Genomic DNA, 14,157 nt, shown 5'->3' on the forward strand with positions numbered 1-14,157 from the left:
ACCTCTCTCCCTGGACTTGCAGTGGAGGCCCCAGGGTGCCCCCTTGCCCTCCACCTTGGGGTCTCTGACCCCAGCAAGCTACCCAGGGGTCCACCTCTCTCCCTGATCTTGCAGTAGAGGCCACAGGGTGCCCCCTGGCCCTCCACCTAGGGGCTTCTGAACCCAGCAAGCTACGCAGGGGTCCACTTCTCTCCATGGACCAGCAGTATAGGCCCCATTGTGCCTCCTGGCCCTCCACCTAGGGGCCTCTGACCCCAGCAAGCTACCCAGGGGTCCACCTCTCTCCCTGGACTTGCAGTGTAGGCCCCAGGGTGCCCCCTTGCCCTCCACCTAAGGGCCCCTGACCCCAGCAAGCTACCCAGGGGTCCACCTCTCTCCCTGGTCTTGCAGTATAGGCCCCAGGGTGCCCCCTGGCCATCCTCCTAGAAGTTCCTTACTCCAGCAAGCTACCCAGGGGTACACCTCTCTCCCTGGACTTGCAAAATAGGCCCCAGGGTGCCCCCTTGCACCCCAACTAGGGGCTTCTGACCCCAGCAAGCTACCCAGAGGACCAGCTCTCTCCCTGGACTTGCAGTATAGGCCCCAGGGTGCCCCTGGCCTTCCACGTAAGGGCCCATGAGCCCAGCAAACTAACCAGGGGTCCACCTCTCTCCCTAGACTTGCAGTATAGGCCCCAGGGTTACCCCTGGCCCTCCATCTAGGTGCCCCTGACCCCAGCAAGCTACCCAGGGGTCCGTGTCTATCCCTGGACTTGCAGTGTAGGCCCCAGGATGCCCCCTGGCCCTCCACCTAGGGGCATCTGACCCCAGCAAGCTACCCAGGGGTCCACCTCTCTTCCTGGACTTGCATAATAGGCCCCAGGGTGCCACCTGGCCCTCCACCTAAGGGCCCCTGACCCCAGCAAGCTACCCAGGGGTCCACCTCTCTCCCTGGACTTGCAGTATAGGCCCCAGGGTGCCCCTGGCACTCCACTTAGGGGCCTATGACCCCAGTAAGCTACCCAGGGGTCCACATCTCTTCCTGGACTTGCAGTATAGGCCCCAGGGTGCCCCCTGGCCCTCCACCTAAGGGCCCCTGACCCCAGTAAGTTACCCAGGGGTCTACCTCTCTCCCTGGACATGCAGTGTAGGCCCCAGGGTGCCCCCTTGCCCTCCACCTAAGGGATCCTGACCCTAGCAAGCTACCCAGGGGTCCACCTCTCTCCCTGGACTTGCAGTGTAGGCCCCAGGGTGCCCCCTTGACCTCCACCTAAGGGCCCCTGACCCCAGCAAGCTACCCAGGGGTCCACCTCTCTCCTTGGACTTGCAGTTTAGGCCCCAGGGTGCCCCCTTGCACCCCATCTAGGGGCTCCTGACCCCGGCAAGCTACCCAGGGGTCCACCTCTCTCCCTGAACTTGCAGTGTAGGCCCAAGGGTGCCCCCTTGCCCTCCACCTAGGGGTCTCTGACCCCAGCAAGCTACCCAGGGGTCCACCTCTCTCCCTGATCTTGCAGTAGAGGCCCCAGGGTTCCCCCTGGCCCTCAACCTAGGGGCTTCTGAAGCCAGCAAGCTACCCAGGGGTCCACCTCTCTCCCTGGACCAGCAGTATAGGCCCCATTGTGCCTCCTGGCCCTCCACCTAGGGGCTTCTGAACCCAGCAAGCTACCCAGGGGTCCACCTCTCTCCCTGGAATTGCAGTGTAGGCCCCAGGGTGCCCCCTTGCCCTCCACCTAGGGGGCCCCTGACCCCAGCAAGCTACCCAGGGGTCCACCTCTCTCCCTGGTCTTGCAGTATAGGCCCCAGGGTTCCCCCTGGCCCTCCTCCTAGGGGCCCCTTACCCCAGCAAGCTACCCAGTGGTCCACCTCTCTCCCTGGACTTGCAGTATAGGCCCCAGGTTGCCCCCTTGCACCCCACCTAGGGGCTTCTGACCCCAGCAAACTACCCAGAGGACCAGCTCTCTCCCTGGACTTGCAGTATAGGCCCCAGGGTGCCCCTGGCCCTCCATGTAAGGGCCCATGAGCCCAGCAAACTAACCAGGGGTCCACCTCTCTCCCTGGACTTGCAGTATAGGCCCAAGGGTTACCCCTGGCCCTCCATCTAGGTGCCCCTGACCCCAGCAAGCTACCCAGGGGTCCGTGTCTATCCCTGGACTTGCAGTGTAGGCCCCAGGATGCCCCCTGGCCCTCCACCTAGGGGCCTCTGACCCCAGCAAGCTACCCAGGGGTCCACCTCTCTTCCTGGACTTGCATTATAGGCCCCAGGGTGCCACCTGGCCCTCCACCTAAGGGCCCCTGACCCCAGCAAGCTACCCAGGGGTCCACCTCTCTCCCTGGACTTGCAGTGTAGGCCCAAGGGTGCCCCCTTGCCCTCCACCTAGGGGTCTCTGACCCCAGCAAGCTACCCAGGGGTCCACCTCTCTCCCTGATCTTGCAATATAGGCCCCAGGGTGCGCCCTGGCCTTCCACCTGGGGGAATCTGACCCCAGCAAGCTACCCAGGGTCCACTTCCCTCCCTGGACCTCCATTAAAGGCCCCAGGGTGCCCCCTTGCCCTCCAACTAGGGGTCTCTGACCTAGGCAAGCTACCCAGGGGTCCACCTCTCTCCCTGGACTTGCAGTTTAGGCCCAAGGGTGCCCCCTGGCACTCCACCTGGGGGCATCTGACCCCAGCAAGCTACCCAGGGGTCCACCTCTCTCCCTGGACTTGCAGTGTAGGCCCCAGGGTGCCCCCTTGCCCTCCACCTAAGGGCCCCTGACCCCAGCAAGCTACCCAGGGGTCCACCTCTCTCCCTGGTCTTGCAGTATAGGCCCCAGGGTGCCCCCTGGCCCTCCTCCTACGGGCCCCTTACCCCAGCAAGCTACCCAGGGGTCCACCTCTCTCCCTGGACTTGCAGTATAGGCCCCAGGGTGCCCCCTTGCACCCCACCTAGGGGCTTCTGACCCCAGCAATCTACCCAGAGGACCAGCTCTCTCCCTGGACTTGCAGTATAGGCCCCAGGGTGCCCCTGGCCCTCCATGAGAGGGCCCATGAGCCCAGCAAACTAACCAGGGGTCCACCTCTCTCCCTGGACTTGCAGTATAGGCCCCAGGGTTACCCCTGGCCCTCCATCTAGGTGCCCCTGACCCCAGCAAGCTACCCAGGGGTCCGTGTCTATCCCTGGACTTGCAGTGTAGGCCCCAGGATGCCCCCTGGCCCTCCACCTAGGGGACTCTGACCCCAGCAAGCTACCCAGGGGTCCACCTCTCTTCCTGGACTTGCATTATAGGCCCTAGGGTGCCACCTGGCCCTCCACCTAAGGGCCCCTTACCCCAGCAAGCTACCCAGGGGTCCACCTCTCTCCCTGGACTTGCAGTATAGGCCACAGGGTGCCCCTGGCACTCCACTTAGGGGCCTATGACCCCAGCAAGCTACCCAGGGGTCCACCTCTCTTCCTGGACTTGCAGTATAGGCCCCAGGGTGCCCCCTGGCCCTCCACATAAGGGCCCCTGACCCCAGCAAGTTACCCAGGGGTCTACCTCTCTCCCTGGACCTGTAGTGTAGGCCCCAGGGTCCCCCCTTGCCCTCCACGTAAGGGATCCTGACCCCAGCAAGTTACCCAGGGGTCTACCTCTCTCCCTGGACATGCAGTGTAGGCCCCAGGGTGCTCCCCTGCCCTCCACCTAAGGGATCCTGACCCCAGCAAGCTACCCAGTGGTCCACCTCTCTCCCTGGACTTGCAGTGTAGGCCCCAGGGTGCGCCCTTGACCTCCACCTAAGGGCCCCTGACCCCAGCAAGCTACCCAGGGGTCCACCTCTCTCCCTGGACTTGTAGTATAGGCCCCAGGATGCCCCTGGCACTCCACTTAGGGGCCTATGACCCCAGTAAGCTACCCAGGGGTCCATATCTCTTCCTGGACTTGCAGTATAGGCCCCAGGGTGCCCCCTGGCCCTCCACCTAAGGACCCCTGACCCCAGCAAGTTACCCAGGGGTCTACCTCTCTCCCTGGACTTGCAGTGTAGGCCCCAGGGTGCCCCCTTGACCTCCACCTAAGGGCCCCTGACCCCAGCAAGCTACCCAGGGGTCCACCTCTCTCCTTGGACTTGCAGTATAGGCCCCAGGGTGCCCCCTTGCACCCCACCTAGGGGCTTCTGACCCCGACAAGCTACCCAGGGGTCCACGTCTCACCCTGGACTTGCAGTGTAGGCCCAAGGGTGCCCCCTGGCACTCCACCTGGGGGCCTCTGACCCCAGCAAGCTACCCAGGGGTCCACATCTCTCCCTGGACTTGCAGTGGAGGCCCCAGGGTGCCCCCTTGCCCTCCACCTAGGGGTCTCTTACCCCAGCAAGCTACCCAGGGGTCCGCCTCTCTCCCTGATCTTGCAGTATAGGCCCCAGAGTGCCCCCTGGCCCTCCACCTAGGTGCCCCTGACCCCAGCAAGCTACCCAGGGGTCCGTGTCTATCCCTGGACTTGCAGTGTAGGCCCCAGGATGCCCCCTGGCCCTCCACCTAGGGGACTCTGACCCCAGCAAGCTACCCAGGGGTCCACCTCTCTTCCTGGACTTGCATTATAGGCCCTAGGGTGCCACCTGGCCCTCCACCTAAGGGCCCCTTACCCCAGCAAGCTACCCAGGGGTCCACCTCTCTCCCTGGACTTGCAGTATAGGCCACAGGGTGCCCCTGGCACTCCACTTAGGGGCCTATGACCCCAGCAAGCTACCCAGGGGTCCACCTCTCTTCCTGGACTTGCAGTATAGGCCCCAGGGTGCCCCCTGGCCCTCCACATAAGGGCCCCTGACCCCAGCAAGTTACCCAGGGGTCTACCTCTCTCCCTGGACCTGTAGTGTAGGCCCCAGGGTCCCCCCTTGCCCTCCACGTAAGGGATCCTGACCCCAGCAAGTTACCCAGGGGTCTACCTCTCTCCCTGGACATGCAGTGTAGGCCCCAGGGTGCTCCCCTGCCCTCCACCTAAGGGATCCTGACCCCAGCAAGCTACCCAGTGGTCCACCTCTCTCCCTGGACTTGCAGTGTAGGCCCCAGGGTGCGCCCTTGACCTCCACCTAAGGGCCCCTGACCCCAGCAAGCTACCCAGGGGTCCACCTCTCTCCCTGGACTTGTAGTATAGGCCCCAGGATGCCCCTGGCACTCCACTTAGGGGCCTATGACCCCAGTAAGCTACCCAGGGGTCCATATCTCTTCCTGGACTTGCAGTATAGGCCCCAGGGTGCCCCCTGGCCCTCCACCTAAGGACCCCTGACCCCAGCAAGTTACCCAGGGGTCTACCTCTCTCCCTGGACTTGCAGTGTAGGCCCCAGGGTGCCCCCTTGACCTCCACCTAAGGGCCCCTGACCCCAGCAAGCTACCCAGGGGTCCACCTCTCTCCTTGGACTTGCAGTATAGGCCCCAGGGTGCCCCCTTGCACCCCACCTAGGGGCTTCTGACCCCGACAAGCTACCCAGGGGTCCACGTCTCACCCTGGACTTGCAGTGTAGGCCCAAGGGTGCCCCCTGGCACTCCACCTGGGGGCCTCTGACCCCAGCAAGCTACCCAGGGGTCCACATCTCTCCCTGGACTTGCAGTGGAGGCCCCAGGGTGCCCCCTTGCCCTCCACCTAGGGGTCTCTTACCCCAGCAAGCTACCCAGGGGTCCGCCTCTCTCCCTGATCTTGCAGTATAGGCCCCAGAGTGCCCCCTGGCCCTCCACCTAGGGGCATCTGAACCCAGCAAGCTACCCAGGGGTCCACCTCTCTCCCTGGACCAGCCGTATAGGCCCCATTGTGCCTCCTGGCCCTCCACCTAGGGGCCTCTGACCCCAGCAAGCTACCCAGGGGTCCACCTCTCTCCCTGGACTTGCAGTGTAGACCCCAGGGTGCCCCCTTGCCCTCCACCTAAGGGCCCCTGACCCCAGCAAGCTACCCAGGGGTCCACGTCTCTCCCTGGTCTTGCAGTATTGGCCCCAGGGTGCCCCCTGGCCCTCCTCCTAGGGGCCCCTTACCCCAGCAAGCTACCCAGGGGTCCACCTCTCTCCCTGGACTTGCAGTATAGGCCCCAGGGTGCCCCCTTGCACCCCATCTAGGGGTTTCTGACCCCAGCAAGCTACCCAGAGGACCAGCTCTCTCCCTGGACTTGCAGTATAGGCCCAGGGTGCCCCTGGCCCTCCACGTAAGGGCCCATGAGCCCAGCAAACTAACCAGGGGTACACCTCTCTCCCTGGACTTCCAGTATAGGCCCCAGGGTTACCTCTGGCCCTCCATCTAGGTGCCCCTGACCCCAGCAAGCTACCCAGGGGTCCGTGTCTATCCCGGGACTTGCAGTGTAGGCCCCAGGATGCCCCCTGGCCCTCCAACTAGGGGCCTCTGACCCCAGCAAGCTACCCAGGGGTCCACCTCTCTTCCTGGACTTGCATTATAAGCCACAGGGTGCCACCTGGCCCTCCACCTAAGGGCCCCTGACCCCAGCAAGCTACCCAGGGGTCCACCTCTCTCCCTGGACTTGCAGTATAGGCCCCAGGGTGCCCCTGGCACTCCACTTAGGGGCCTTTGACCACAGCAAGATACCCAGGGGTCCACATCTCTTCCTTGACTTACAATATAGGCCCCAGGGTGCCCCCTGGCCCTCCACCTAAAGGCCCCTGACCCCAGCAAGTTACCCAGGGGTCTACCTCTCTCCCTGGACTTGCAGTGTAGGCCCCAGGGTGCCCCCTTGACATCCACCTAAGGGCCCCTGACCCCAGCAAGCTACCCAGGGGTCCACCTCTCTCCTTGCACTTGCAGTATAGGCCCCAGTGTGCCCCCTTGCACCCCACCTAGGGGCTTCTGACCCCAGCAAGCTACCCAGAGGACCAGCTCTCTCCCTGGACTTGCAGTATAGGCCCCAGGGTGCCCCTGGCCCTCCACCTAAGGGCCCATGAGGCCAGCAAACTAACCAGGGGTCCACCTCTCTCCCTGGACTTGCAGTATAGGCCTCCAGTGTGCCCCTGGCACTCCATTTAGGGGCCTATGACCCCAGCAAGCTACCCAGGGGTCCATGTCTATCCCTGAACTTGCAGTGTAGGCCCCAGGATGCCCCCTGGCCCTCCACCTAGGGGCCTCTGACCCCAGCAAGCTACGCAGAGGTCCACCTCTCTCCCTGGACTTGCAGTATAGGCCACAGGGTGCCCCCTTGCCCTCCACCTAGGGGTCTCTGACCACAGCAAGCTACCCAGTGGTCCACATCTCTCCCTGGTCTTGCAGTATAGGCCCCAGGGTGCCCCCTTGCACCCCACCTAGGGGCTTCTGACCCCGGCAAGCTACCCAGGGGTCCATCTCTCTCCCTGGACTTGCAGTGTAGGCCCAAGGGTGCCCCTTAGCACTCCACATGGGGGCCTCTGATCCCAGCAAGCTACCCAGGGGTCCACCTCTCTCCTTGGACTTGCAGTATAGGCCCCAGGGTGCCCCTGGCCCTCCACGTAAGGGCCCATGAGCCCAGCAAACTAACCAGGGGTCCACCTCTCTCCCTGGACTTGCAGTATAGGCCCCAGGGTTACCCCTGGCCCTCCATCTAGGTGCCCCTGACCCCAGCAAGCTACCCAGGGGTCCGTGTCTATCCCTGGACTTGCAGTGTAGGCCCCAGGATGCCCCCTGGCCCTCCACCTAGGGGACTCTGACCCCAGCAAGCTACCCAGGGCTCCACCTCTCTTCCTGGACTTGCATTATAGGCCCTAGGGTGCCACCTGGCCCTCCACCTAAGGGCCCTTGACCCCAGCAAGCTACCCAGGGGTCCACCTCTCTCCCTGGACTTGCAGTATAGGCCACAGGGTGCCCCTGGCACTCCACTTAGGGGCCTATGACCCCAGCAAGCTACCCAGGGGTCCACATCTCTTCCTGGACTTGCAGTATAGGCCCCAGGGTGCCCCCTGGCCCTCCACATAAGGGCCCCTGACCCCAGCAAGTTACCCAGGGGTCTACCTCTCTCCCTGGACCTGCAGTGTAGGCCCCAGGGTGCCCCCTTGCCCTCCACGTAAGGGATCCTGACCCCAGCAAGTTACCCAGGGGTCTACCTCTCTCCCTGGACATGCAGTTTAGGCCCCAGGGTGCTCCCCTGCCCTCCACCTAAGGGATCCTGACCCCAGCAAGCTACCCAGTGGTCCACCTCTCTCCCTGGACTTGCAGTGTAGGCCCCAGGGTGCGCCCTTGACCTCCACCTAAGGGCCCCTGACCCCAGCAAGCTACCCAGGGGTCCACCTCTCTCCCTGGACTTGTAGTATAGGCCCCAGGATGCCCCTGGCACTCCACTTAGGGGCCTATGACCCCAGTAAGCTACCCAGGGGTCCATATCTCTTCCTGGACTTGCAGTATAGGCCCCAGGGTGCCCCCTGGCCCTCCACCTAAGGACCCCTGACCCCAGCAAGTTACCCAGTGGTCTACCTCTCTCCCTGGACTTGCAGTGTAGGCCCCAGGGTGCCCCCTTGACCTCCACCTAAGGGCCCCTGACCCCAGCAAGCTACCCAGGGGTCCACCTCTCTCCTTGGACTTGCAGTATAGGCCCCAGGGTGCCCCCTTGCACCCCACCTAGGGGCTTCTGACCCCGACAAGCTACCCAGGGGTCCACCTCTCACCCTGGACTTGCAGTGTAGGCCCAAGGGTGCCCCCTGGCACTCCACCTGGGGGCCTCTGACCCCAGCAAGCTACCCAGGGGTCCACATCTCTCCCTGGACTTGCAGTGGAGATCCCAGGGTGCCCCCTTGCCCTCCACCTAGGGGTCTCTTACCCCAGCAAGCTACCCAGGGGTCCGCCTCTCTCCCTGATCTTGCAGTATAGGCCCCAGAGTGCCCCCTGGCCCTCCACCTAGGGGCTTCTGAACCCAGCAAGCTACCCAGGGGTCCACCTCTCTCCCTGGACCAGCCGTATAGGCCCCATTGTGCCTCCTGGCCCTCCACCTAGGGGCCTCTGACCCCAGCAAGCTACCCAGGGGTCCACCTCTCTCCCTGGACTTGCAGTGTAGGCCCCAGGGTGCCCCCTTGCCCTCCACCTAAGGGCCCCTGACCCCAGCAAGCTACCCAGGGGTCCACGTCTCTCCCTGGTCTTGCAGTATTTGCCCCAGGGTGCCCCCTGGCCCTCCTCCTAGGGGCCCCTTACCCCAGCAAGCTACCCAGGGGTCCACCTCTCTCCCTGGACTTGCAGTATAGGCCCCAGGGTGCCCCCTTGCACCCCATCTAGGGGTTTCTGACCCCAGCAAGCTACCCAGAGGACCAGCTCTCTCCCTGGACTTGCAGTATAGGCCCAGGGTGCCCCTGGCCCTTCACGTAAGGGCCCATGAGCCCTGCAAACTAACCAGGGGTACACCTCTCTCCCTGGACTTCCAGTATAGGCCCCAGGGTTACCTCTGGCCCTCCATCTAGGTGCCCCTGACCCCAGCAAGCTACCCAGGGGTCCGTGTCTATCCCGGGACTTGCAGTGTAGGCCCCAGGATGCCCCCTGGCCCTCCAACTAGGGGCCTCTGACCCCAGCAAGCTACCCAGGGGTCCACCTCTCTTCCTGGACTTGCATTATAAGCCACAGGGTGCCACCTGGCCCTCCACCTAAGGGCCCCTGACCCCAGCAAGCTACCCAGGGGTCCACCTCTCTCCCTGGACTTGCAGTATAGGCCCCAGGGTGCCCCTGGCACTCCACTTAGGGGCCTTTGACCACAGCAAGATACCCAGGGGTCCACATCTCTTCCTTGACTTACAATATAGGCCCCAGGGTGCCCCCTGGCCCTCCACCTAAGGGCCCCTGACCCCAGCAAGTTACCCAGGGGTCTACCTCTCTCCCTGGACTTGCAGTGTAGGCCCCAGGGTGCCCCCTTGACATCCACCTAAGGGCCCCTGACCCCAGCAAGCTACCCAGGGGTCCACCTCTCTCCTTGCACTTGCAGTATAGGCCCCAGTGTGCCCCCTTGCACCCCACCTAGGGGCTTCTGACCCCAGCAAGCTACCCAGAGGACCAGCTCTCTCCCTGGACTTGCAGTATAGGCCCCAGGGTGCCCCTGGCCCTCCACCTAAGGGCCCATGAGGCCAGCAAACTAACCAGGGGTCCACCTCTCTCCCTGGACTTGCAGTATAGGCCTCCAGTGTGCCCCTGGCACTCCATTTAGGGGCCTATGACCCCAGCAAGCTACCCAGGGGTCCATGTCTATCCCTGAACTTGCAGTGTAGGCCCCAGGATGCCCCCTGGCCCTCCACCTAGGGGCCTCTGACCCCAGCAAGCTACGCAGAGGTCCACCTCTCTCCCTGGACTTGCAGTATAGGCCCCAGGGTGCCCCCTTGCCCTCCACCTAGGGGTCTCTGACCACAGCAAGCTACCCAGTGGTCCACATCTCTCCCTGGTCTTGCAGTATAGGCCCCAGGGTGCCCCCTTGCACCCCACCTAGGGGCTTCTGACCCCGGCAAGCTACCCAGGGGTCCATCTCTCTCCCTGGACTTGCAGTGTAGGCCCAAGGGTGCCCCTTAGCACTCCACATGGGGGCCTCTGATCCCAGCAAGCTACCCAGGGGTCCACCTCTCTCCCTGGACTTGCAGTATAGGCCCCAGGGTGCCCCCTGGCCCTCCACCTAGGGGCTTCTGAACCCAGCCAGCTACCCAGGGGTCCACCTCTCTCCCTGGACCAGCCGTATAGGCCCCATTGTGCCTCCTGGCCCTCCACCTAGGGGCCTCTGACCCCAGCAAGCTACCCAGGGGTCCACCTCTCTCCCTGGACTTGCAGTATAGGCCCCAGGGTGCCCCCTTGGACCCCATCTAGGGGTTTCTGACCCCAGCAAGCTACCCAGAGGACCAGCTCTCTCCCTGGACTTGCAGTATAGGCCCAGGGTGCCCCTGGCCCTCCACGTAAGGGCCCATGAGCCCAGCAAACTAACCAGGGGTACACCTCTCTCCCTGGACTTCCAGTATAGGCCCCAGGGTTACCTCTGGCCCTCCATCTAGGTGCCCCTGACCCCAGCAAGCTACCCAGGGGTCCGTGTCTATCCCGGGACTTGCAGTGTAGGTCCCCAGGATGCCCCCTGGCCCTCCAACTAGGGGCCTCTGACCCCAGCAAGCTACCCAGGGGTCCACCTCTCTTCCTGGACTTGCATTATAAGCCACAGGGTGCCACCTGGCCCTCCACCTAAGGGCCCCTGATCCCAGCAAGCTACCCAGGGGTCCACCTCTCTCCCTGGACTTGCAGTATAGGCCCCAGGGTGCCCCCTGGCCCTCCACCTAGGGGCTTCTGAACCCAGCCAGCTACCCAGGGGTCCACCTCTCTCCCTGGACCAGCCGTATAGGCCCCATTGTGCCTCCTGGCCCTCCACCTAGGGGCCTCTGACCCCAGCAAGCTACCCAGGGGTCCACCTCTCTCCCTGGACTTGCAGTATAGGCCCCAGGGTGCCCCCTTGGACCCCATCTAGGGGTTTCTGACCCCAGCAAGCTACCCAGAGGACCAGCTCTCTCCCTGGACTTGCAGTATAGGCCCAGGGTGCCCCTGGCCCTCCACGTAAGGGCCCATGAGCCCAGCAAACTAACCAGGGGTACACCTCTCTCCCTGGACTTCCAGTATAGGCCCCAGGGTTACCTCTGGCCCTCCATCTAGGTGCCCCTGACCCCAGCAAGCTACCCAGGGGTCCGTGTCTATCCCGGGACTTGCAGTGTAGGTCCCCAGGATGCCCCCTGGCCCTCCAACTAGGGGCCTCTGACCCCAGCAAGCTACCCAGGGGTCCACCTCTCTTCCTGGACTTGCATTATAAGCCACAGGGTGCCACCTGGCCCTCCACCTAAGGGCCCCTGACCCCAGCAAGCTACCCAGGGGTCCACCTCTCTCCCTGGACTTGCAGTATAGGCCCCAGGGTGCCCCTGGCACTCCACTTAGGGGCCTTTGACCACAGCAAGATACCCAGGGGTCCACATCTCTTCCATGACTTACAATATAGGCCCCAGGGTGCCCCCTGGCCCTCCACCTAAGGGCCCCTGACCCCAGCAAGTTACCCAGGGGTCTACCTCTCTCCCTGGACTTGCAGTGTAGGCCCCAGGGTGCCCCCTTGACATCCACCTAAGGGCCCCAGACCCCAGCAAACTAACCAGGGGTCCACCTCTCTCCCTGGACTTGCAGTATAGGCCCCAGGGTTACCCCTGGCCCTCCATCTAGGTTCCCCTGACACCAGCAAGCTACCCAGGGGTCCGTGTCTATCCCTGGACTTGCAGTGTAGGCCCCAGGATGCCCCCTGGCCCTCCACCTAGGGGCCTCTGACCCCAGCAAGCTACCCAGGGGTCCACCTCTCTTCCTGGACTTGCATTATAGGCCCCAGGGTGCCACCTGGCCCTCCACCTAAGGGCCCCTGACCCCAGCAAGCTACCCAGGGGTCCACCTCTCTCCCTGGACTTGCAGTATAGGCCCCAGAGTGCCCCTGGCACTCCACTTAGGGGCCTATGACCCCAGCAAACTACCCAGGGGTCCACATCTCTCCCTGGACTTGCAGTGTAGGCCCCAGGATGCCCCCTGGCCCTCCACCTAGGGGCCTTTGACCCCAGCAAGCTACCAAGAGGTCCAGCTCTCTCCTTGGACTTGCAATATAGCCCCCAGGGTGCCCCCTGGCCCTCCACCTAAGGGCCACTGAACCCAGCAAGCTCCCCAGGGGTCCACCTCTCTCCCTGGACTTGCAGTGTACGCCCCAGGGTGCCCCCTGGACCTCCACCTAGGGGCCTCTGACCGCAGCAAGCTACCCAGGGGTCCACCTCTCTTCCTGGACTTGCATTATAGGCCCCAGGGTGCCACCTTGCCCTCCACCTAACAGATTCTGACCCCAGCAAGCTACCCAGGGGTCCACCTCTCTCCCTGGACTTGCAGTATAGGCCCCAGGGTGCCCCTTTGCACCCCTCCTAGGTGCTTCTGACCCCAGCAAGCTACCCAGAGGACAAGCTCTCTCCCTGGACTTGCAGTATAGGCTCCAGGGTGCCCCTGGCCCTCCTCCTAAGGGCCCATGAGCCCAGCAAACTAACCAGGGGTCCACCTCTCTCCCTGGACTTGCAGTTTAGGCCACAGGGTTACCCCTGGCCCTCCATCTAGGTGCCCCTGACCCCTTCAAGCTACCCAGGGGTCCATGTCTATCCCTGGACTTGCAGTGTAGGCCCCAGGATGCCCCTTGGCCCTCCACCTAGGGGCCTATGACCCCAGCAAGCTACCCAGGGGTCAACCTCTCTCCCTGGACTTGCAGTGTAGGCCCAAGGGTGCCCCCTGGCCCTCCACCTGGGGCCCTCTGACCCCAGCAAGCTACCCATGGGTCCACCTTTCTCCCTGGACTTGAAGTGTAGGCCCCAGGGTGCCCCCTTGCCCTCCACCTAAGGGCCCCTGACCCCAGCAAGCTACCCAGTTTTCCACCTCTCTCCCTGGACTTGCAGTATAGGCCCCAGGGTGCACCCTGGCCTTCCACCTAGGGGAATCTGACCCCAGCAAGCTACCCAGGGTCCACTTCCCTACCTGGACTTCCATTAAAGGCCCCAGGGTGCCCCCTTGCCCTCCACCTAGGGGTCTCTGACCACAGCAAGCTACCCAGTGGTCCACATCTCTCCCTGGTCTTGCAGTATAGGCCCCAGGGTGCCCCCTTGCACCCCACCTAAGGGCCCCTGACCCCAGCAAGCTACCCAGGGGTCCACCTCTCTCCCTGGACTTGCAGTATAGAACCCAGTGTGCCCCTGGCACTCCATTTAGGGGCCTCTGACCCCAGCAAGCTACCCAGGGTTCCACCTCTCTTCCTGGACTTGCAGTATAGGCCCCAGGGTGCCACCTGGCCCTCCACCTAAGGGACCCTGACCCCAGCAAGCTACCCAGGGGTCCACCTCTCTCCTTGGACTTGCAGTATAGGCCCCAGGGTGCCCCTGGCCCTCCACGTAAGGGCCCATGAGCCCAGCAAACTAACCAGGGGTACACCTCTCTCCCTGGACTTCCAGTATAGGCCCCAGGGTGCCCCCTGGCGCTCCACCTAGGGGCTTCTGAACCCAGCAAGCTACCCAGGGGTCCACGTCTCTCCCTGGACCAGCAGTATAGGCCCCATTGTGCCTCCTGGACCTCCACCTAGGGGCCTCTGAACCCAGCAAGCTACCCAGGGGTCCACCTCTCTCCCTGGACTTGCAGTGTAGGCCCCAGGGTGCCCCCTTGCCCTCCACCTAGGGGGCCCCTGACCCCAGCAAGCTACCCAGGGGTCCACCTCTCTCCCTGGT

The 14,157-nt window shown here is 63.7% G+C and overlaps 1 long non-coding RNA gene across 1 annotated transcript; it reads left to right on the forward strand.

The window, feature by feature from the left end:
• Positions 1 to 1,205: 1,205 nt before the first annotated feature.
• On the forward strand, positions 1,206 to 9,128 carry LOC147838842 (uncharacterized). The gene is made up of 5 exons (XR_015520912.2): positions 1,206 to 2,043; positions 2,872 to 2,976; positions 7,383 to 8,105; positions 8,380 to 8,576; positions 8,668 to 9,128. It is a non-coding gene; the product is annotated as an uncharacterized LOC147838842 (long non-coding RNA).
• Positions 9,129 to 14,157: the final 5,029 nt, after the last annotated feature.

The sequence above is a fragment of the Danio rerio genome, chromosome 21, assembly GCF_052040795.2.
Source record: "Danio rerio strain M-AB ecotype USA chromosome 21, GRCz13ab, whole genome shotgun sequence".
Taxonomy (NCBI): domain Eukaryota; kingdom Metazoa; phylum Chordata; class Actinopteri; order Cypriniformes; family Danionidae; genus Danio; species Danio rerio.